This window comes from Lutra lutra, chromosome 1, assembly GCF_902655055.1.
Source record: "Lutra lutra chromosome 1, mLutLut1.2, whole genome shotgun sequence".
In the NCBI taxonomy this organism is placed as follows: Eukaryota; Metazoa; Chordata; class Mammalia; order Carnivora; family Mustelidae; genus Lutra; species Lutra lutra.
The window spans coordinates 84,549,026-84,573,400 of NC_062278.1; the positions used below are offsets into that span (position 1 = coordinate 84,549,026).

Here is a 24,375-nt window from a genome sequence, read left to right on the forward strand (position 1 = left end):
CCATCTTCTTATGTTGATTACTAAGAGGTAAGTGTAGACGTCTACAACTATAGGATTTCTAGGAAAGATGGCAGAGTAGGAGGAATCTAACCTCACCTAGATCCACTGATATAACTTGATAACACTCACTCAGTGTACATAACTGAGGAAATCATCTGAGGAGTGGTAGAACAAACTCCCCGACTAACTATAGCGAAGAGCCCAAACTGAAGAGGTTAGGAAGGATGGAGCTAAATGGACATTGGGTCTGGCTGCGGGAGTGGGGGACATGGTGGCCGTGGAGAGAGAAACAGACCTTCACACTGCGGAGCTTGAGCAGGAAAGAAAAGTCCTCATAATGTTGGCTTTGAAAAACAGAGGGACTGAATTTTGTGAGTTTTTACAATCAGTGGGACTTAAACCTGGAATTTTAAAAATCAGTGGGCTTTGCTGTAGGAGGGCTAGGAAGGTTAGAGGAAACTGAATCCCCACCCTTAAAGATCCAGCACTACAACGAGTCAGTAGAGATAAAGGACAGAAGCAGAAGTTTGGGGCATAAAGGAGGGAGAGTAGTTTACTGATAATCAACATGTCCAGAGAAGCAGAGAAACCTGGGATGGATTTTACCAGGAATAAAGGAGTTGGCAGGCACCATTTTCCTCCTCCACTTCTGCACAATAAGTAGTTGGCCACCTGCCAGAACCAGTGTAGCACCTACGTTCACTACCTAATTTGCTAACAGTACTGCCCTACCCCCATTGAAGCCCCCTGCACATTATGGATCTGCCCCCTTAAAGATACTGTTGATCAGAACCCGTCCAGGGTGGTGCTGTAGGTCTTGCAGTGTGTAAGCTAGACACAAAAGTACCACTCCAGAGTAACTCCTGCCCCAGGGAGAGGGAACGATGCGTAGTCAGACTTTGGCCCTAGCAGTGGGCTGAGCTGATCGCAAGTCCCTGCCCACCAATGAAACCTTCTCAGGGGACAACATAGGGAAAGCACCCTGCAGTCTGGTGCTGCTATATCAATGGTGAGCCTGGTCTGACTCAACTCAAGCCCAAGACATCTCCAGACTGGCCTACTAACACCAGAGTGGCCAAACATAGCCTCCAACAGGCAAGGAGAGACACTGCAGACAGCTGGACTAAAGGAAAAAGCAGCTCAGTTACAAAAGCAGGACATATGCAACATATGTAGAAAACACCCTGAAGTGCCAGGTTCCAGTGAATATGGAATAGGGCTCTACAGGGCACTACAGGACGTCTTCTACATAAGGCCATTACTTTCAAGATCAGAAGATGTAGCTCACTTTCCTAACACACAGAAATAGACACAAAGAGTTAGACAAAATGAAGAGACAGAGGAATGTATGTCCCAAATGAAAGAACAGGACAAAGTCACAGCAAGAGATCTAAGTGAAATGGTAAAAGTAATGTCCCTGATAGAGAATTTAAAGTAATGGCATAAAGGTACTCACTGGACTTGAGAAGAGTTTGGAGGACATCAGTGAAACTCTTAACAAAGAGATAAAGAACCAATCAGAGATGAAGAACACGATAAATGAAATTAAAAATACACTAAACATATTAAGTAATAGGCTAGAGGAAGCAGAAGAATGAATAAGCAACTTGAAGAACAAAGTAATAGAAAGTAATCAAGCTGAGCAAGTGAGAGAGAAAGATAGTTATGCAGAATGAGAATAAACTTGGGGTATTCAGTGACACTATCATGTATAATAACATTTGCATTATAGGGACCCCAGACAGATGGAGAAAGAAAAGGGGGTAAAAAATTTATTTGAAGAAATAATAGCTGACAACTTCTAAAGCTGGGGAAGGAAACAAATCCAGATCCAGGGAGCACCAAGATGACCTCAACAAAATTAACCCAAGAAGATCCACACCAAGACACATAATAATTAAATGGCGGGCGCTCGGATGGCTCAGTGGGTTAAAGCCTCTGCCTTTGGCTCAGGTCATGATCCCAGGGTCCTGGAATCGAGCCCCTTATAGGGCTCTCTGCTTGGCAGGGAGCCTGCTTCCTCCTCTCTCTCTGCCTGCCTCTCTGCCTACTTGTAATCTCTGCCTGTCAAATAAATAAAATCTTTAAAAGAATAATAATTAAAATGGCAATAAGTGATAAAGAGAAAATTTTTAAAACAGTGAAAGAAAAGAAAGCAGTTATATACAAGAGAAACCCCATTAGAATCTCAGCTGATATTTCAGCAGAAACTTTGCAGGCCAGAACGGAGTAATGTGATGTATTCAAAGTGCTAAAAGGAAAAAAAAAAATCTGTAGCCAAGAATACCCTATGTAGCAATGCTCTCATCCAGAATAGAAGGGGGAGAGAGGTAAGGAATTTCAAGGCAACAAAAAGAGAAAGGAATTCATCATCACTAAACCAGCCCTATAAGAAATGTTAAAGATGACTCTCTGAGTGGAAAGAAAAGACCAGAGTAAGAGTAAAAGAATAGGGGAGGACAAAAGTAGTAGAAATAAGTACATTTGTAAAAATTAGTCAAGGAACTCATATACACACACACAAAGGAATGGTAAAGTATATGTAAAATGTGGGGATGAGAGGAGTAAAGAATGGGTTCAAATTTAAGCAACTGTGAACTTAATATGAACTGCTATATGCAAAAGATGTTATATACAAACCTAATAGTAACCACAAATCAAAAACCAGTAATAGATATGCAAAAATAAAGAAAAAATAATCCACGTATATCAACAAAAAACCCCAGCAAACCATGAGAAGAAAGAGAAGAAAGACACAGAGAACTACAAAAACAACTACAAAACAACATACTTATCAATAGTTATGAATGTAAATGGACTAAATGCTCCAATCAAAAGACATAGGGTGACAGAATGGATAAAAAAACAAGACACATTTATGTTATACCTACAAAGGACACATTTCAGACCTAAAGACACAGGTAGATTGAAAGTGAAGGGATGGAGAAGCATTTATCATGCAAATGGATGTGAAAAGAAAGCTGGCATAGTATTACTTATATTGGACAAAATAGACTCTAAAATAAAGATTGTAACAAGACAGAGAAGGGCATTATGTAATCATAAAGGGAACAATCCAGCAAGAATATAAAAAATTATATTTTTGCACCTAACATGGGAGCACATAAGTATATAAAGCAGTTAATAAGCATAAAGGAAGTAATTGATAATAATGCAATAATAGTAGGGGACCATAACACCCCACATAAACCAATGGACAGATCATTTAAGCAGAAAATCAACAAGGAAACAGTGACTTTGAATGATACGTTGAACCAGAGGGATCTAACAGATGTATTTAGAACATTCCATCTTAAAGTAGCAGAATATACATTCTTTTCAAGTGCATGTGGAACATTCTCCACAATTGATCACATATTAATCCACAGAACAAGTATAAACAAATTCAAAAAGATGGAAATCGTACCATGCATCTCTTCTGATCACAGTGCTGTGAAACTAGAATTAACCACACACACAAATCTGGAAAGAACACAAATACATGGAGATTAAATAATAAACTACTGAACAATGAATGGGTCAACCAAGAAATTAGGAAATTAAAAAGTACATGAAGACAAATGAAAACAAAAACACAGCAGTCCAAAATCCTTGGGATGCAGCAAAAGCTGTTCTAAGAGGAAAGATTGTAGCAATAAAGACCTAATTCAAGCAAGGAAACATCTCAAATAACCCACCGTTATACCTAAAAGAGCTAGAAAAAGAACAAACAAAAGCCCAAACCAGCAGAAGGAAGAAAGTAATAAAGATTTGTGCAGAAATAAATGAAATAGGAACTTTAAAAAACGCCACAAAACAACAACAACAACAACAAACAGTAGAAGAGCTCAATGAAACCAGAAGCTGATTCTTTGAAATGATCAACAGAATTCATTTTTTATAATTTTGACTCATAAAAAGAGAGGGCGGAGGACTCAAAATTGGAAATGAGAGGAGAACAACTGACACCAGAAAAGTACAGAGGATTATAAGAGAATATTTTGAAAAATTTTATGTTAACAAACAACTGAGAAGAAATGGATAAATGGAGAAACATATAATCCCCCAAAACTGAATTAGAAAGAAATAGAAAATTTGAACAAAGTGATTATAAGTAATGAAATTGAATCAGTAACCAGAAAACTCCCAAAAAACAGAAGTCCAGGACCAGGTGGCTTCACTGGTAAATTCTACCAAACATTTAAAGAGGAATTAATTTCTATTCTTCTCAAACTGTTTCAAAAATAGAAGAGGAGGGAAAACTTCCAAATTCATTCTATGAAGTCAGCATTACGCCGATATCAAAACCATATAAAGACACCAAAAAAAAAAAAGAACTAGAGGCAAATATCTCTCATGAACATAGGTACAAAAATCCTCAACAAGATACTAATAGAATGAATACAACAATACATTAAAAAATCATTCACCACGATCAAATGGGATTTATTCTTGGGATGCAAGGGTGGTTGAATATTCACAAATCAATGTGAAACATCACATCAAAAACAAAGGGGAAAAAGCATACAGTCATTTCGGTAGATGCAGAAAAAGCATTTGACAAAGTATAGCATCCATTCATGATAAAAACCTTCAAAAAGGTAGTTTAGAGGGAGCATACTTAAACATGATAAAAGTTATATGTGAGGAACTCAGAGCTAACCTCATATGCAAATGTAAAAAAAAACCCGAGAGCTCTCTCCTAAGATAAGACAAGGATTTCCTTCCTTACCAGGTTTACTAAACATATTACTGGCAGTCTGTAGCAAACAGACAACAACAACAACAACAACAACAAAAGTCATCCAAATTGGTAAGGAAGAAGCAAAACTTTTACTATTAGCATGTCACATGATACTGTATATGGAAAACCCTAATGAGTCCACCAAAAACCTACTAAAATTGATAAATGAATTCACTATGGTTGCAGAATAGAAAATCAGTGTACAGAAATGTTGCATTTGTATGCATTAATAATGAAGCAGGGGAAAGAGAAATTAAGACCGTCCCGTTTACAGTTGCATCAAAAATAATAAGATACCTAGGAATAAACTCAGCCATGGAGGTGAAAGACCTGTGGTCTGAAACTATAAAACACTAATGAAAGAAATTGAAGATAACACAAAGAAATGGAAAGATACTCCATGCTCATGAATTGTAAGAACACATTTTGTTAAAACGTCCCTATTACCCAGAACAATCTACAGACTTAGTACAATCCCTACCAAATTACCAGCAGCATTTTTCACTGAATTAAACACACAGTTCTTAAATTGGTATGGAACCACAGACGATCCTGAATAACCAAAGCAATGTTGACAAAGAGGAACAAAACTGGAGGTATTATAATACCAGATTTTAAGTGACACTGCAAAACTGTAGAAATCCAAACAGTATGGTACTCACACAAAGACATAGATCAGTGAAACAGGGTAGAAAGCCTACAAACAAACCCACAATTATATGGTCTATTAATCTGCAACAAAGGAAGCACAAATATGCAGTAGGAAAAAGGCAATCTCCTTAATAAATGGCATTGGGAAAAGTGGACAGCTACAGGCAAAAGAATTTAACTGGACCACTTTCTTACACCATGTACAAAAATAAACTCAGAATGGGTTAAGGACCATATGAGACATGAAACCATGAAATGTGAGACGTGAAATCATAAAAATCCTAGAACACACAGGCAATAATTTCTCTGACATTGGACATAACATCTTTCTAGATTTGTCTTCTGAGGCAGGGGAAGCAAAAGCAAAAATTAACTATTGGCTTTACTTCAGAATAAAAACCTTCTGCACAGCAAACAATCAACAAAACGAAGAGACACACTACTGAATGGAGAAGATACTTGCAAATGACATATCTGATAAGTGGTTAGTGTTCAAAATATATAAAGAATTTACACAACTCAACACCAGAAAGCTAATAATCCAGTTAAAAAATTGGCAGACATATCAACAGACATTTCTCCAACAAAGATATATAGAGATGGCCAACAGAAACATGAAAAGGTGCTCAACATCACTGATCATCAGGGAAATACAAGTCAAAACTACAGTGAGATAATCACCTCATACCTGTCAGAATGGCTATATAAAATAACACAAGAAACAACAAATGTTGGTGAGGATGTGGAGAAAAGGAACTCTTGTGTATTAGTAGGGGAACTGCAAACTGGTTCAGCCACAGTGAAACGGAGGATAGAGGTTCCTCAAAAATTTAAAAATAGAGGGGCGCCTGGGTGGCTCAGTGGGTTAAGCCGCTGCCTTCGGCTCAGGTCATGATCCCAGGTCCTGGGTTCGAGCCCCACATCGGGCTTTCTGCTCAGCAGGGAGCCTGCTTCCTCCTCTCTCTCTGCCTGCCTCTCTGCTTACTTGTGATTTCTCTCTGTCAAATAAATAAATAAAATCTTTAAAAAAAATTTAAAAATAGAACAACCCTATGATCCTGTAATTGCACTATTGGTTATTTACCCAAAGAACACAAAAACACTAATTCAAAAGGATACATGCACTCTTTTATTTACTACAGCATTATGTACAATAGCCAAATTATTGAAGCAGTCCAGGTGTCCATTGAATGGATAAAGAAGTGGCATACACACACACACACACACACACACACACACACACACTTTGCAAGAGCATGGGTAGAGCTGTATAATATAATGCTAAGCAAAATAAGTAAGTCAGAGAAAGACAGATACCAAGTGATTTCACTCATATGTGGAATTTAAGAAACAGACAAAGGAAAAAATACACAAACCAAAAAAGAGAATCTTAACTATATTCAATAAACAGGTGGTTATCAGAGGGGAGATAGGTGAAATATGTGAAGGGAATTAAGAGTACCCTAATCATGATGAGCTCTGAGTAATGTATAGAATTGTTGAATCACTATATTGTACACCTGAAACTACATATAACACTGTATGTTAACTATACTGGAATTAAAAGAAAATGTCTGTATACAAGTGGACCCATATAGTTCAAATCCATGTTGTTCTAAGGTCACCTGTAATTGTATATTAATTGGTCATAAAAAAGAATAAAGTACTGTTCCTTGCTACAATATGGATGAAATTGAGGTGATTAGCACACAATATAAATATAGTATAAACCAGTGAATTGTATACCTTAAAAGGATGAACTTTCAGATATGTAAATTATATCTCAGTAAAGCTGCTATTTAGAAGAAGGGAAGTTTCCCTTCAATTAAATTAAAATTAATTAAATTAATTATTTAAATTAAATTCAAATAATTTTGAATTTGTCTGTTTTTTCTTTTAGTATTAGCTATGTGTATTTTTTTAAAAAGATTTATTTATTTATTTGACAGAGATCACAAGTAGGCAGAGAGTCAGGCAGAGAGAGAGGGGGAAGCAGGCTCCCTGTCGAGCAGAGAGTCTGATGCGGGGCTCCATCTCAGGACCCATGAGATCATGACCTGAGCCGAAGGCAGAGGCTTAACCCACAGAGCCACCCAGGTGCCCTGCTATGTGTATTTTTGAGTTCTTCTGTTAGGTGTCTATACATTTAAGATTGTTAAATCTTTTTGGCAAATTGGCTCTTTAATGACATATAATCATTAATGTGTCGCTCTTTGTTCTTGACTGTATTATTGCTCTGCGGTGGACATTGTCCAATATTGAATATAGCTAAGGCAAATATCCATTATCTTTGAAATGAGTTTCTTGCACATAGATAGAACTTTTTTTTCCTGGTCTTGCAGAGTATTTTGAAGTATACTGAAGTATATGTGAAGTATATTGAAGTATAATTGAGATACAACATTGTTAGTTTCGATTAGATCATCATAATTTTTCCTTTGTGTACGTTGTGAAATGATTACCATATTGTCTGTTCACCCTTTGTTACCATACAAATTCCCATTTTTTTCATGTGAGGCAGACTTAAGATTTAGTGTTTTAGCAACATTCAAATTTGTAATAATTTTTTACTATAGTCCCCATGCTGTACATTACATCCCCATGACTTACGTGTTTTACATGTGGAAATTTGTATCTCTTGATCTTTACCCATTTTGTCCATTCCCAATCTCCTTCCTCTCTGATAAGCACCAACCTGTTCTCTGTATCTGAGTTTTGCTTTGTTTATTTTCCTTTTTATTTTTTTATTTTTTTTTAAAGATTTTATTTATTTATTTGACAGAGAGAAATCACAAGTAAGCAGAGAGGCAGGCAGAGAGAGAGGAGGAAGCAGGCTCCCTGCTGAGCAGAAAGCCCGATGTGGGGCTCGAACCCAGAACCTGGGATCATGACCTGAGCCGAAGGCAGCGGCTTAATCCACTGAGCCACCCAGGCGCCCCTATTTTCCTTTTTAAATTCCATTTATAGGTAAATCATATGGTATTTGTCTTTCTCTGAGTTATTTTACTTAGCAAAATACTCTTGAGATCCACCCGTGCTGTAGCAAATGGCAAGATTTCAGTCTTTTTTAAAGCTGAGTAGCATTCCTCATACACACACAAACACACATTGTCTTTATTCAGATATTCTCCATATGTTGGCTATTGTAAATTAATGTTGTAATGAACATAAGGGTGCATATATCTATTTGAATCATTGTTTTCATTTTCTTGAGATAAATTTGCAGGAGTGAAATTGCTGGATTGTATGGTTCTTTTCTTTCTTTCTTTCTTTCTTTTTTTATTTATTTAGGAGTTTGGGGGTTGCAGAGGGAGAGGAAGAAGAATCCTAGGCAGGTTTCATGGTGAGCTTGAAACCCGATATGGGGCTCAATCTCATGACCCTGAGCTTACGAGCTGAGCTGAAATCAAGAGTTGTATACTTTACTGACTGAGCAACCCAGTTGCCCCTGATGGTTCTATTTTTTATTTTTTTAGGAACCTCTGTACTGTTTTCCATAGTGGCTGCACAATTTTACATTCTCACCAAGACTGTACAAGGGTTCTTTTTTCTCCGCTTCCTCACCAACCCTTGTTATTTTTTTCTTTTTTTTTTTTTAAATTTATTTTCAGCATAATAGTATTCATTGTTTTTGCACCACACCCAGTGCTCCATGCAATCCGTGCCCTCTCTAATACCCACTACCTGGTTCCCCCAACCTCCCACCCCCCGCCCCTTCAAACCCTTCAGATTGTTTTTCAGAGTCCATAGTCTCTCATGGTTCACCTCCCCTTCCAATTTCCCTCAACTCCCTTCTCCTCTCTAACTCCCCTTGCCCTCCATGCTATTTGTTATGCTCCACAAATAAGTGAAACCATATGATAATTGACTCTCTCTGCTTGACTTATTTCACTCAGCATAATCTCTTCCAGTCCTGTCCATGTTGCTACAAAAGTTGGGTATTCATCCTTTCTGATGGAGGCATAATACTCCATAGTGTATATGGACCACATCTTATCCATTCGTCTGTTGAAGAGCATCTTGGTTCTTTCCACAGTTTGGCGACTGTGGCCATTGCTGCTATAAACAGGGGTACAGATGGCCCTTCTTTTTACTACATCTGAATCTTCGGGGTAAATACCCAGTAGTGCAATTGCAGGGTCATAGGGAAGCTCTATTTTTAATTTCTTGAGGAATCTCCACACTGTTCTCCAAAGTTTTGTCTTTTATATAATAGTCATTTTGATAGTTGGGAGGTGATATCTTATTTTGCATTTGCATTTCCCTGATGATTAGTGATGCTGAGCATCTTTTCATGTGCATGTTGGCCATCATGTGTCTTCTTTGGAAAAAGAATCCCCAGCCAGTTTTTCTAATCAGATTTTTTTTTTATTGAGTTGTATGAATTCTTTGTATATTTTTATATTAATTCCTTGTTAGATACATATATGATTGCAAATATCTTCTCCCATTCAGTAGGTCCCCTTTTTATTTTTGCCATTGGTTTTCTTTGCTGTGCATATGTAGTTCCATTTGTTTGTTGTTGCTTTTCTGGAGTTAGATCATTGTTTCTGGAGTTAGATCTAAAAATATATCATTAAATGAATCTCAAGAGTTTACCACCATTTATGATTTCTTCTAGAAAGTTTATGATGTCAAGTCTTACATTCAAGTCTTTATTCCATTTTGAGTTAATTTTTGTGCATAGTATAAGATAGTGGTCCAGTTTCACTGTTCTGTATGTGACTGTCCAGTTTTTCTAGCACCATTTATTGAAGGGACTGTCTTTTCCACATTGTATATTCTTTCTTCCTTTGTTATAAAAATAATTGACCATATATGTATGGGTTTATTTCTGGAGTCTCTATTCTGTTCCACTGATACATGTTTTGTTTTGGTTTGTTTTTTTTGCCAATATCATATTGTTTTGATGACTATAGCTTTGTAGTATAGTTTGAAATCAGGTTGCATGATGCCTTCAGCTTTGGCTCAGGACTGCTTTGGCTACTAGGGATCTTTTGTGTTTCCATACTAATTTTTGGATTGTTCATTTTATGTCTGTGAAAAATGTTACTGGCATTTTGATTATATTGAATTTGTACATTATTTTGTGTAATATGGACCTTTTAACATTAGAAATTCTTCCAGTCTATGAGGTACAGACTATCTTCCTATTTGTTTGTGTCATCTTTAATTTTTACAGTTTTCTGTGTCCAGATCATTTCCTTGTTAGTTAAATTTTTACTAAGTTTTCTTTTTCATGCTGTTCTAAAGAAGATTGTTTTCTTTATTTCTCTTTCTGATAGTTCATTGTTAATTTGTAAAAACGTAACAGATTTTTGCATATAGATTTTGTATTCTGCAACTTTAATGTGTTCATTTACTAGTTCCAAGAGCTTTTTGGTGGAGTTTTAGGGTTTTCTATACATCATGTTGTTCAGAAACAGTAATAATTTTACTTTCTTCTCTTCTAATTTGGATGCCATTTATTGCTTTTTCCTGCCTAATTGCTAGAATTTTCCATACTATATTGAATAAAGTGGCAAGAGTGGGCATCCTTTTCTTGTTCCTAATCTAAAGGGAAAAGTTTTCAGCATTTTTGTCCATTGAGTATGATGTTAGCTGTGGGTTTGTCATATATGGCTTTTGTTATGTTGTAGTATTATGTTCTGTTTGTATCCACTTTGTTGAGCCTTTTTATCAGAAATAGAAGTTGAATTTCGTCCAATGCTTATTCTGCATCTATTGAGATGATCAGGTGAGCTTATCCTTCATTTGTCAATATATTGTATAACAGTGATTGATTTGTGGGTGTTGAACCATCCTTGCATTTCTGGAATAAATTCCATTTGATTGAGGTGTATGATCCTTTTAATGTATTTTTAACTGAATTTGCTAATACTTTGTTGAGGATTTTTATATCTACGTTCATTGGCGATTGGCTTGTAATTTTCTTTGTTTGTGGTGTCCTTGTCTGATTTCGGTATTATAGTAATGGCCTCACAAAATGAGTTCGGAAATATTCCCTTGTCTTCATTTTCTGGAAGAGTTTGAGAAGGATAGGTATTACATTTCATTGAATATATAATAGAATTCAGTTATGAATTTGTCTGATTCTGAACTTATGCTGGTTGGGAGTTTATTGATTAAAGATTCAGTCTTTTTACTAGTAATCAGTCTATTTAGATTTTTTTATTTTTTCATGATTTAGTATTGGAACAATGTATGTTTCTAGGAATTTTTCTATTTCCTCTAGGCTTTCCGTTTCATTGGTGTATAATTTTTTGAAATAGTCTTTCATGATTTTTTTCTATTTCTTGGCTGTAATCAGTTGTAACTTCTCTTTCAGTTCTGATTGTGTGCCCTCTTTTCTTTCTTACTATAGTTAAAGGGTTTTTTAATTTTACCCTTAGTTTCATTGATCTTTTCTATTTTTTGGTCTATTTCATTTATTTCCAGTCTGATCTTTAGTATTTCTTTCCTTTTACTAATTTTGGATATCTCTTTCTAGTTCCTTCAGGTGTGAAGTTAGATTGTTCAGTTGAGATTTTTCTTGTGTCTTGAAGTAGGCCTGTATGGACTTCTAAAAAATTCATTCAGACAGCCGCTGTCTTTTAATTGGTATGTTTAACTTACTAAGCTTAGTTATTTTATAATCTATGACGTCATTGTGTGTAGTTCCAGTTGAGTTCATTTCTATTGCCTTTGAGGGCAATCTGGGATTATCTTAATTTTTTCTCAGCAATTGAGTCACTTTTTATTTTTCTTTATTTGAGAGAGAGAGGGAGTACAAGCGAGGGGGGTAGGGACAGAAGGAGAAACAGACTCCCCGCTGAGCAGGGAGCCCGACTTGGGGCTCCATCCCAGGACCCTGGGATTATGATCTAAGCCAAAGGCAAACATTTAACCAGTTGAGCCACCCAGGCACCCTTTGAATCTCTAACTCTTAAATGCCATCAAAGAAGCCATAAATATTTTTTTAAAAATTTCTACCCATTGTATTATTTCTCAGAGAAAGTGTCGATCTGGATTTATTTAGTCTGCCATTATTAGAATCTGAGTTTCCATCTTCTTTTTTTACTTCCAGTATACTTTGGCATGAGATCAATTTGTTATCTTTTTTACTTTCTATTCTCCCTTCCAAATAATTGTTCTCTCACCCTTTAGTTCAAATAGAATAAGTTAAAATATACTGTGCAGCTTGTGCTAGTCATCATGAAACTTACTTTCTTCCTTTTGGTGCCATATATTTCCTAGATAATATTCCTCTTTCACTGAAGACTGGCATCTGGCTTGCTGTCTTTTTGTCCTTGAATCCATTATCTAAGTTTTCAGTAGGCTAGAGCTCTTGGAATTTCAGATACATATGTATAAGTGTATATTCCAGAACCTTAAATCCAGCCTATCTATAGCTAATCTCATGAATTCCACCCAAAGTTTCTCCACATCCACAAAACAATTTAAAAGTTTTTCTATGGGGTTATACTTCTGATCACAACCAACTGCTTTTTTTAAAAAAAAATTATTTTTATTAACGTATACTGTATTATTTGCCCCAGGGGTATAGGTCTGTGAATCATCAGGCTTACACATTTCACAGCACTCATCATAGCAAATACCCTCCCCAACCACCTTCTCCCTACCTCCCCACCCCCTGGCAACTAACTGCTTTTAGACCATTGATTCCATAGATAAAAACTATGCTGTTGTTGAGTATACAACTTTTACGTGGTTCTTTGGGGATAATGGTTACCACATTTTCTCAACCCAGAATTAGAGCATGTGATCAGACAAATGTGTATGTACCTACAGGGTTACTAGATTATAAATTAATAATGAGTACTGCATTCTTTTCTCTGAAAAAATCCATAATGTTTCACCATACTAGATTTACTGGATATTATATTAGACTGGTAAGTGGGCTCTAGTCCTGGCTCTTCTAATTTGTATATGACTTTGAATTGGTCACTTAACATTTCTGGGTTTATATTCTTTTTTTTTAAACATTTTTATTTATTTATTTGACAGACCGAGATCACAAGTAGGCAGAGAGGCAGGCAGAGAGAGAGAGGAAGAAGCAGGCTCCCTGCTGAGCAGAGAGCCTGATGCGGGGGCTCGATCCCAGGACCCTGGGATCATGACCTGAGCCGAAGGCAGAGGCTTTAACCCACTGAGCCACCCAGGCGCCCCTGGGTTTATATTCTTTAACTGTGAAATGAGAGGGATAGGGTACGTGGTCTCTGAAGTCTCTTTTTGTGGTGGAAGATTACCCTACCAGTCTTGAATGAAGAAGACTATATATAATATTCTGTGATTGAAGGGGAAGGAGAAGGTTCTCAGTATAAACTTTAAATTATGATGATTAGACTCTTTATATTAAATTAATTACCCTGGGGGTGCCTGGGTGGCTCAGTGGGTTAAAGCCTCTGCCTTCGGCTCAGGTCATGATCTTAGGGTCCTGGGATCGAGCCCCACATCGGGCTCTCTGCTGAGCAGGGAGCCTGTTTCCTCCTCTCTCTCTCTCTGCCTGCCTCTCTGCCTGCTTGTGATTTCTCTCTCTGTGTGTCAAATAAAAAAAAATTAATTACCCTGACTTAGAGTCTACCTTTTCCATATGCAAGACAATGGTGACTGAATGTAGCCTAGGTGTTACTACCTAAGACATGCCTTCCTTTCTTTCTGTCACTAATTTATCAAATATTTGTGAAGTACCTACTGTGTCTGGCTCTGAGTTGTTTTTTGGGGGATCCTATGGTGATTGATTGTTACAATTCTGAATCCATGGAGCTTATAGTCCAGTGAAGGAAAATAGCAATTATGAAGTCATATAAATAACTATAAACTTTCAGTGGTGATAAATATCATGGATGAGATGTGCATAGTACTCTACATAGCATTTAACAGGGGAGGGAATTTGATTTACAACAGTCAGACACACTTTTGTAAAAAAATGAGGATGATTTGAAACCAGTGAATGAAGAAGAACATTGTAGACAGAGGAAACATCATCTGCAAAGGTCCCTAGACACAAGAGAGACTGATATGAGCAGGGACTGAAAGATGTTAAGAGTCACTAGTATGGAGAAGAGGGGGGAACACAGTATGAGTTGGGGCTAGAGAAGCAGAGAGGGGCTAGACTCTGTAGGGCCCTGTAGACATGGTTAAGGATTTTGGTCTCTATCTTAAGAATAACAGGATGCCTTTGAAGTGTTTTAATCTGATTGGTGACATGATCAGATTAGTGTTTTGAAAAGATCACTCCAGCTGCAGTGTGGAAAACAGATTGCAGAGGATAAGAGTGGATGCAGAGAAACCAGATTAGTAGCACAGTAGTCTAGGAGAGATGTAATAGTAGCTCGAACCAGGGATTTGGCATTGAAGATAGAAAAGTTGATGGATTTGAGACATATTTATGTATTTAATGATGGATTCGGTTTGGTAAAAGAGAGGAAGATGCTAAGGATAACCAGTAGTTTTCTGGTTTGTATTATTGGAGTGGTGGATTTTATATATACATATACATATATATATATGTGTATATAAATATATGTGTATATATGTGTGTGTCTATATATATATAAATATATATAAAATTGACTAATGGTTATCCTGGAAGAGACCGTGGTATGACAGAAGATTGTAAGTTTGCTTTGGACATTCAAGAAGTGAAATAAAGTAGGCAAAAGGATATGTAGGTCCTGAGCTCAGGAGTGTTCTGGCCTGGAGTGTTGGGTTTTTAATTCCTGTTGATCTTTAACTCTTCATGTATTTTACTTGGAATTTGATAATTGTAGATACCTATAAAAGGGAGGCTATACTGACCAAAGCAATATTTCTCATATGGTAAGATTAAATGACAGTGACTGCTGAATCTGATCCATGGGCCATAGCAAAGATAAATGCCATGTGCCATCGATTGCTTTGGGAGCTATTAAAATGTGCCTGGCACTATTGTGATTATTGGAGATGGTGAAGATGAATAAGACATGGTCTTTGATTTCGGGAAACTTTCATCTAGTTTGATAATTGGACATGTAAATAGATGGTAACAGTGTAGTGTGAGTGCTGTGACAGAGAGATGCTTACTATACTAGGGAAGCATATCAAATGGCTACTTAACCCAAAATGAGTTAGTCAAGGAAGATTTTCTAAAGGTATTGATACTAAGCCATCTGGAAAAACAGAACGTGGAAGAGGAAGTAAGAAGGAGATGGAAAAAGGAAAGGACTGAATCAAGAGGCATCATAGAGTGCTTGGGAATTATTTTTATTCCCCCCTTTTGGGTGAAATTACCATTTTATTGTCAGGCAATATGCAGAAGAGGGTGGAAACAAGAGGGTGACAGTTAGCTTTGTTCTTCCTTTTTTCTTTTCTTTCTTTCTCTTCCTCCCCTTCCTCCCTTCCTTCTCCTTTCCTCTTTTTTTCTTAATAGATAGTATACTTACATAGTTCAAAACTGAACATTACATAATGATATAAATATACAGTAAAGAATCTCTCTTCCACCTCGTCACCTATCCACCCAATTCCTAGCCTCACATCAACCCCCAAAAATCTGGGTCCCCACATTTATTAGTTTCCTACACATCCTTCTAGAATTTCTTTAAAAAGCTATAAGCAAATATAAATATATGCACTTAAACTTATTTTTCCTTTTGAGATTATTGTGACTAAAATAAATTTAAGTAGAGGTTATAGAAGGAGATGCCAAAGGAGTTTTGACTTGAACAATTTTAAATCTGGGAAGTAGCATTAAGGAGAAAGGATTAAAGGCTGAGAGACCATTTTGATGTTTTATATAGTAAGTACTGTTGAAAGAGCAGTGATGAAGCTTTACTTAAGGTAGTGGTAGTAGAGGATAAGATAAGTAGAAAATAAGTAAAGAATGTTACCCAACTGGATCTTGATCTAACTTGGGTTCAGACACCGGCTGGTTATTTAATACTAAACAGTAGTGTGGAGACACTAAGGGTGGTGTTTGGATGAGTTGTGTGAATGAATGGTGCGGGGAAAGAAAAGTGTAAACCATTGGGGCTTATCCATGAAATGAGTAAAAGAAGCTAATAGAGAAGCTAGATACAGCACAGTGGTTAAAAGCTCATACACTAGAGTTCTGTAGACCTGATTTTAAATCCAACTCTTCCATTTACAGGCTGTGTGATCCTGGGCAAGTCACTTAATCTCTCTAAGTCTTGGGGTTTTTTTATCTGTAAAATAGCCATGATAAAAATACCTCCTGGGATTGCATGAGGATTAGGGGAGATAATGCATAAGGAAGGCCTTGTATCCAGGACTCACTGAAAAAGGCTAATCAGAGATTGGTAAGTTATTTGATCATTTGAAATGAATGAAGGTAGAGAATGAGAGGGTGGTTAAGTAAAAGTGGAAAAGAACATGAAATATTTCATGGTTATTTTGATAATCTCCAGTAGTTGACTTGAAAATGCCATGTTGAGTTCTTTGGGCCTCAGCCTATCTATGTATACAATAATAGTAAGTTAAACTAAGTGATCATTGATACTTTTAACTCTGTTCTTTGACCATCGTTGAACTCTAAAACCATATTATTTATGTTACAGATTTCAGAAAAAAAACTATTGTTCTTTCAGATGCTACTAATTTCTTGATTTGTGTTCATTATATTGCAGCACCTAGAGTTTTACCTCTGCTAGACATTAGTTTGTTTTTATGTGGCTGCTTCCTTAAATAATTTTGTTGTTTTGACCATAAAATATAGTTTTTTCCCTTCTCTTTTCTTCTTCTTCCTCTTCTTCCCCCCCGCCCCCCAATAACCACCTTGTAAAAAGACTATTGTTTGCCTTGGCCCTTTTAATCTGCCCATGAGGAATTCAAGCCGAATGATAGGGAGCTGTGAAAATCCAGTTAGTGTGAGCTGTAATCTTTTTTGCTGGCTTTAAATAGTTAGAGTACCATGCAGACACCCTGCAGATAACTGAATCAAAACATAAAGTAATCACCTAAACATGGATTCTGCCTTTGCTGTTATGGAACTATTGTAGAAATTGCTAATAACCATTTACTTTTCAGAAAAATATTTGGTCATGATATCAAATAAAATCAGGGTTAGATATTAAAAGCTCTATTTCACAGGTAGGTAAACTGGGTGTTTGTGAAAGGCATTGATTTCTGAAAGTTTGATATTATCCTGTATTTATAATATCCTCTATTATAGAATTAGGAAAATATCTTTATAGAAAGAGAATATTTATAATCCTCTAATCTTTCAGTTGTCTTCTACTTCAGATATTGCTCAAGGAAAACAAGAAACTGTTAATATAATCAGGCTTTTTGAAGTATAATAAAACAGAAGAAGAAGGTATGCTGCCTTTTTTTCTTATAAAAGAAACTGGTTTCACTAATGCAGTTTATTGAATTGAGGTAGCAAAATATTCTCTAATAACTTTGTCAAATAGAGGTCTATTTTTCTAGGTTTACTGGCTCCTTTTTTTTTTTTTTTAAGTTAAAAGATGGATCTCTCATCCATTAGATTCTGCATTAGAGCGATGAGAAACACTGTGTGTAGTATGCCGATGCCTCCTCCTAATTTTATTAGCTTTCCATTTTCTAATACTGCTGTTGATAATATTCTGGTGAAGTTTATAAAATAAAATAGGCTATTTGTTGAAACCAGTATCCTAGTGTTGCTGGCATGATTCATGCTATATTAGGAGCTCATAAGTCATTAGTAATCTTTTATGTTCAATGTATTATCCTGAGCAGCAAACTTACACTCCTTTGTTTTGAAAGATTCATAGGTCTATTCCAGGACAAAGGTTTCATAAAGTGGATGCCTTTCCTATGCTTAGCACCTTGCCTTAGGCAATTTATAGAGCTCAACATGCCAGTTTTTCAAAATAGGGGAGCCCACTTTTCATCAAAAATATAGATTCTGAATCACAGACCTATACCCCTGAAACAAATAATACATTATTGGTTAATTAAAAAAATTATAGATACTGAGACTGTGGTTGCCAGTCCACATTCTCAACACTTAGTTTTTCTGTCAACTTTTTATTATAGAAATAGTAAGACATAAAATGGTGAGAGATTGGTGTAAAGAACCCAGTCTTTCCATCTTTTACTTGAACAATTTGTAGTATATGGTCTGTTTAAAGTATGCTGTGTACAAATAGCTTTGGAAAAAGCCATTATTACTATTATTTTTTTAAATTGAGTTATAACTAAATTGAGGTATAACATTAAATTAGTTTTAGGTGTACAACATAATGACTAGATATTTGTGTATACTGCAAAATGATCACCACAGTAAGTCTAGTTAACCTTCCATAGTAAAATAAACTATTATATTGCCTAGATATTATTATTATGTTGCTGAATGTCTCCATGAAAGTTCTAAAAGTCATAGCTATTTTAGTGGACTGACAAGTTTGGGTATATGGTTAGATTAATAATAACATTAAGAGGGACATTATAAGTTAGATATTTTATTAACAGTTATAATGTTCTCATTTGCATAGAATATACAATGTATGTTGTATAAAACATTCTGACCAACAGATGTTAGTAGGGGAATATCCAGGTATTTGCTAATAATGATAGCATTACTTCTCATTTAGCTTCCATTTTCTCACTTGTAACTATCTTTGTCTCCAACCTTTCTAAGCTGCCTACTCCTATAGTCATGCCAAATGTGGGGCTCAAACTATTGGCCCCGAGATCAATAGTCCCATGCTCTACTGTACTATAGTCACATCTTAACAAGTTAACAAGCTTGTCATTATCACCAAGCTGTATTCCTCATTTATATCTTGTTACCATATATTTCTTTCTTTCTGCCATCTATTTTTCTAATTCAGTTACTTTAGTATCCTCTACAAAAATGTTTGATCTTATTGAGGCCATCAAAAGAAAGCTCTTTTTTTTTTTTAAATTTATTCCACTGATACATGAATGGAGTGATATTTCCACTGATACAGATCAAGCCAGTTTCACTTTCTATCTGAACTATAGTTTAGTGTCTTAGTTGGACTTCTTACTTTCACTCTTGCCCTCCCTACAAACCATTATCCACAGAGCAATCAGGGAGATCTCTTAAAAACATTAGTTATTCTCCTTCCAGTTTTTCTCCCTCAGTTTACATTGGAGTAATTTTAATTGATTATAAAATTTGAAGGTTCTTTTCACCAAATTTCCCTTGCATCGAAACCTACGAATTACACCAAGTTAAGCTGTAACTGCTAAATGATAAATGATCTGGCCTAGCCCATGAACCTTTAACTGGTACTTTATTTTTTTTTTAAGGTTTTATTTATTTATTTGAAAGAGAGAGAGATCACAAGTAGGCAGAGAGGCAGGGAAAGAGGGAGGGGGGAAGCAGGCTCCCTGCTGAGCAGAGCGCCCTATGCGGGGCTCCATCCCAAGTCCCTGAGATCATGACCTGAGCTGAAGGCAGAGTTTAACCCACTGAGCCACCCAGACTCCGCTTAACTGGTACTTTAAATCTAACTGTTTCTATAAATAAGCTGTGAAAGCATATGGTCTACTGTATGGCATGTGGCCAGATGATTTGAGAGAAGAATATCAAAACTTAGTTTTTTAAACTGAAAAACAAAAAAAGACATGTTTTCTATCTGGAAGAGAATTTAAGAAGTATCCTTTCTGACTTAGTAAATATTTTCAAAGACTGTAATAATACAGAAATAAAGAAACTTTTTATCTTTTTAACCAGATAATTTGACTGTCTATATTTTCTTCTCTTTGCTTGATTTAGAGGAAGAAGATAATTCTCCAACATTATGTATTTGAATCTCTTTCAAATTATGTTTTTAAACTATCAATCTTCATAACTCCTTTATCTACCTCTTTACTTTTTCCCTTTACAAAACCACTCTTTTGTTTCTCTTGATAATGATGCTGAGCTCCTAGTGCCTTAGCACTAAAAGAAATTTTTTTAGATTGTTATGTTAGACGTATGGCAACAGAGACCTAGTCCAGCCTATTTTCTTTGCAGATGAGAAAACTGAGGCTACCAGAGTTTAAATGATGTATTTTCCCAAGGTAGCAATCAAGGTGAGATTTGCTAAGTCAATAGTTAAGTAGTTGTACAAATAACTCTTGTCTTATTGAAGTACATGTTTTACACTTAGACATTTTGTATCTCTCCACTGTGACTAACTCCAGTATATATCTAAAAAATATGTATTAATAAATGTGGGCATTTTCTGAGATTTGAAGATTCAGCTAATCTGCTGCCTCTTGATAACTCATTAAAAGCCATTCCTCTACCTGTCACTAGCTATTCCAGTTACTGCTGCCCAAACTAAAGGGTTTGCTGTTATTGTTAAAAAGGAAGATTTGCATCCCTTTGGGCTTAGACACAATTAGAAGGTATAGGACAGATTAAGTATAACAAACACATTAGTGACTTGTTGGGGCTTTCTCACAGATTTAACCAAAAGAATTGTGGGAGAAAAAAAATCTTACACCTAACAAGAAAAAAAAAAAATTTAGGGAGCCTGAAGTGTGAATAAAATTCTAATAGTCCTTAAAAAAATATTTTTTAGATAAACTAAAATTAAACACTAAAAATAATACCTAAAGAGAATATTAATTACATCTAAAATAAGGACTACTTGATACCATTGTATCAGTCAGGAAGGTGAAACCACACTCGTTATCTTAACAGAGTTTTTTATGGTAAGTTGGTTAAATAGTATGGGAAGGTGATGCAAAAGGGGGAGTGCTGAGATAACAGAGATTGTAATACCAAGAATCATGTACTGCTTCTAGGGGAACAAAGAGAAGAGGTTGGGTGCTCTCTTTGGCAGCACATATACTACAATTGGAACAATACAGAGAAGATTAGCATGTCCCCTGCACGAGGATGACATACAAATTTGTGAAGCATTCCATATATTTTCCAGAATTTTTAGGGGAAAAAAAGAGAGAAGAGGATTTGGATTATCAGAATTTAGGATCTCAGAGAAGAGCAGAACTGGGATCCAGACTTGGAAAGAATAGGTGTTGCTTGAGTAGTGTTGGTACCTCCAGGGGTTTGTGGGATGGGCTTCACAGAACTAAGAGCTGGATCTTTGAGAAGTGGATGCTGCTTGGCTGCTGCTGGTGGCCTCTGAGGGAATGTGATGGGTCTGGTTCTGGGAAAATGGAAAACAACAACAACCTAGAAATTGGAACCAACTCTGCTAAGGAGTTACTTCCTCTTGAGGAAAGACTTATTGCCATGGCAGCCCTGACAGGAGCAGCAAGTAAAACAGGGAAGCCCTTCTCACTTGCTGGAACTATTCAACTTCCTTCTAACACCTTCTCCTAGCAGAACTTAACAGGGTGCTAGCTGGCAAAGGAAGAATGCCATTTGCAGAATTCTGTACTAGATTTATGGCAGAGACAATAGCTTAGTAGCTAGTACAACCATTAATTTCTATTTTCATTCTTTTGTACTAAAAACTTTCCATTTCTCTTCCCTGGAGTGCTAATAGTTTTTATATCCATTGGTTCCTACTGTTGTTGAAGAGATAACAAATAACCTGAATGTTTGAGATTACTGATTAGGTCTTTCTCAATCTGTGTGCCCCAAGCCTAGTGTTATATGAGGTTATTTAGGCTTTTGCCCATGGTGGTAACTTCATGGTATAGCATGTTGCTCAGCATCCTCTTTCTTTCTTTCTTTCTTTCTTTCTTTTTTTTTTTTTTTTTTTAAGATTTTACTTATTTATTTTTCAGAGAGTGAGCAAGCGCATGGGCATGGGGAGGCGCAAAGGGAGAAACAGCCTCCGAGCTGAGCAAAGAGCCTGATGTGGGACTCGATCCCAGGACCCTGGGATCATGACCTGAGCTGAAAGCAGACACTTAACTGACTGTGCCACCCAGACATCCCTCAGCACTCTCTTTCTTACAGATGCTAAGGGTGCACAGTTCTGAGTTTTGAATTTACTTTTCTCTACACATTTTCACTGCAGTAAACTTTTTGCTCTTTTACTTTCCTTCCCCTTTCCGTAGCCATCTGGAGTTTCCTCTTTTTAGACTGGCCGATAACAGGATTGATTTGTAGTTTGTGCATACTGGAACCAAAAATGATGGGTTAAAATGTGTATATTAGTAAAGATCCTTTTAATATTCTGTATAAGGGAACTTACAGTTAAGGAATATTTTCCATATACCATTGTTCTCAAGGTTTTTTTCTCCTAATTGCCCCCTAGGAGAAAAATTAAATTTAAATCAAATTGACTGATTTTCATTTAACTTAAATGAGAGAGAAATTAACAAAATTAAATACTAAGGAATAAGAATCCTGAGTTGAGTTGAGCTCTGGAAGACTGCAAACCATTTTAATACCTAAAAATCTATCTGCTATTCCCCCTGCAATTGAGAATTGGGAATACATCTATATAATATACATGGAATATATATTAGGAGATGTGGGTTCCATTACAAACTCAGTTCCTGAATACAAACTCATTTACCAAATAAGGATCGCCTTGTCTTCCCCTCCTCCTTCCACCCCTTATTTAGATCAGTGGCTTTCAAACTTTTCTTATCCCTTCTTTAATCGTTATCTTCCCCTTTCCTTTCTGTTTTTTCCATCTTTCTCCTTACTTGCTCCATTTTTCCCCCTTGGCTGGAGTGAGTGAATGGTTTGAGATCCTTTTACTCTCCCGTTGCATATGCAAATATAGTTTGGAAACCAGTTAGTCTCTGATTATATCATATAATTCGATAAATTGAAAGACTGGAAAGCATTGGAGAGAAATGTGAGCTAGGTTTCTGGACCAGCGTTCAGAAACTTTTTTCCATAAAGATCCAGATAGTAAATATTTTCAGCTTTGTGGGCTTACAGTGTCTGTCAGAACTACTCAGCTCTGTGGTTGTAATGTGAAAAGCAGCCACAGACAATAAATAAACGAATAGGCATGTCTTTGTTGCAGTAAATTTTACTTACAAAAGGGGGGGCGGAGTAGGGGGGACCAAGTTAGCCTAAGGACTATAGTTTGTCATCTTCTGGTGTAGGCTGCCACAACATCTTGTATAGAAAAGTGGCCTCCCAAAGAGGTGCAGATACTTTTGATTGCACCCTTCTTAACTTAAATACAATTTTTACTATACGTGTATATATTTTCTAGTTTATTTAAAAATTTGATAGATGTACTAATATGCTAATCTATTATGTCATCATTTTTTTTAAAGGTTTTTTATTTATTTGTCAGAGAGAGAGAGAGAGAGCGCGAGAGTGAGCACAAGCAGAAAGAGTGGCAGGCAGAGGCAGAGGGAGAAGCAGGCTCCCCGCTGAGCAAGGAGCCCGATGTGGGACTCGATCCCAGGACGCTGGGATCATGACCCGAGCCGAAGGCAGCGGCTCAACCCACTGAGCCACCCAGGCGTCCCTTATGTCATCATTTTTAAGAGTAGCATACTTTGCATTGTATAGATGCATACAAACCTATTTAAAAATCCTTGTGTCTTTGGACATATAAGTTGCTTTCATTTATTGAAATGATGGATATTCTTGTACATATACATATATCTGTACATGTTCATGTATCTGTACATATATGCAGAAATATTTTTGTATGTGTATATTTCTTATATTTCTGTAGAATAAATTCCTTGACATGAACTTGCTGGGTTAAAGAGTATTGGTTTTTAGGAGGTTAACACATATTGCCATTTTGTACCCTGGGAAGCTAGTATGAATTCCCCCTTCTTCCACTGCTAGCAGTGAGTAAGTGCCCACTTTTAATGTACCAAAAATATTACTACTCTAGCCAAAAATTTTATTGACTGAATCAGTAAAATAATTATAATATAATATGATACTTCTTATTTCTGTGGGTGATGGAAAATTTACTTTGTCATTTCTTTTTTTTTAAAGATTTTATTTATTTATTTGACAGAGATCACAAGTAGGCAGAGAGGCAGACAGAGAGAGAGGTGGAAGCAGGCTCCCCGCAGAGCAGAGAGCCCGATGTGGGGCTCGATCCCAGGACACCGGGACCATGACCTGA

The 24,375-nt window shown here is 36.4% G+C and overlaps 1 protein-coding gene and 1 non-coding gene across 2 annotated transcripts in view; both read left to right on the top strand.

Annotated features, from left to right (window-relative positions):
• Nucleotides 1–24,375, top strand: part of RSRC1 (arginine and serine rich coiled-coil 1) — a 434,436-nt gene that overhangs the window by 128,498 nt on the left and 281,563 nt on the right. The window lies entirely within an intron of this gene.
• On the top strand, nt 21,168–21,274 carry LOC125089615 (U6 spliceosomal RNA). Its single transcript, XR_007123994.1, has one exon. It is a non-coding gene; the product is annotated as a U6 spliceosomal RNA (small nuclear RNA).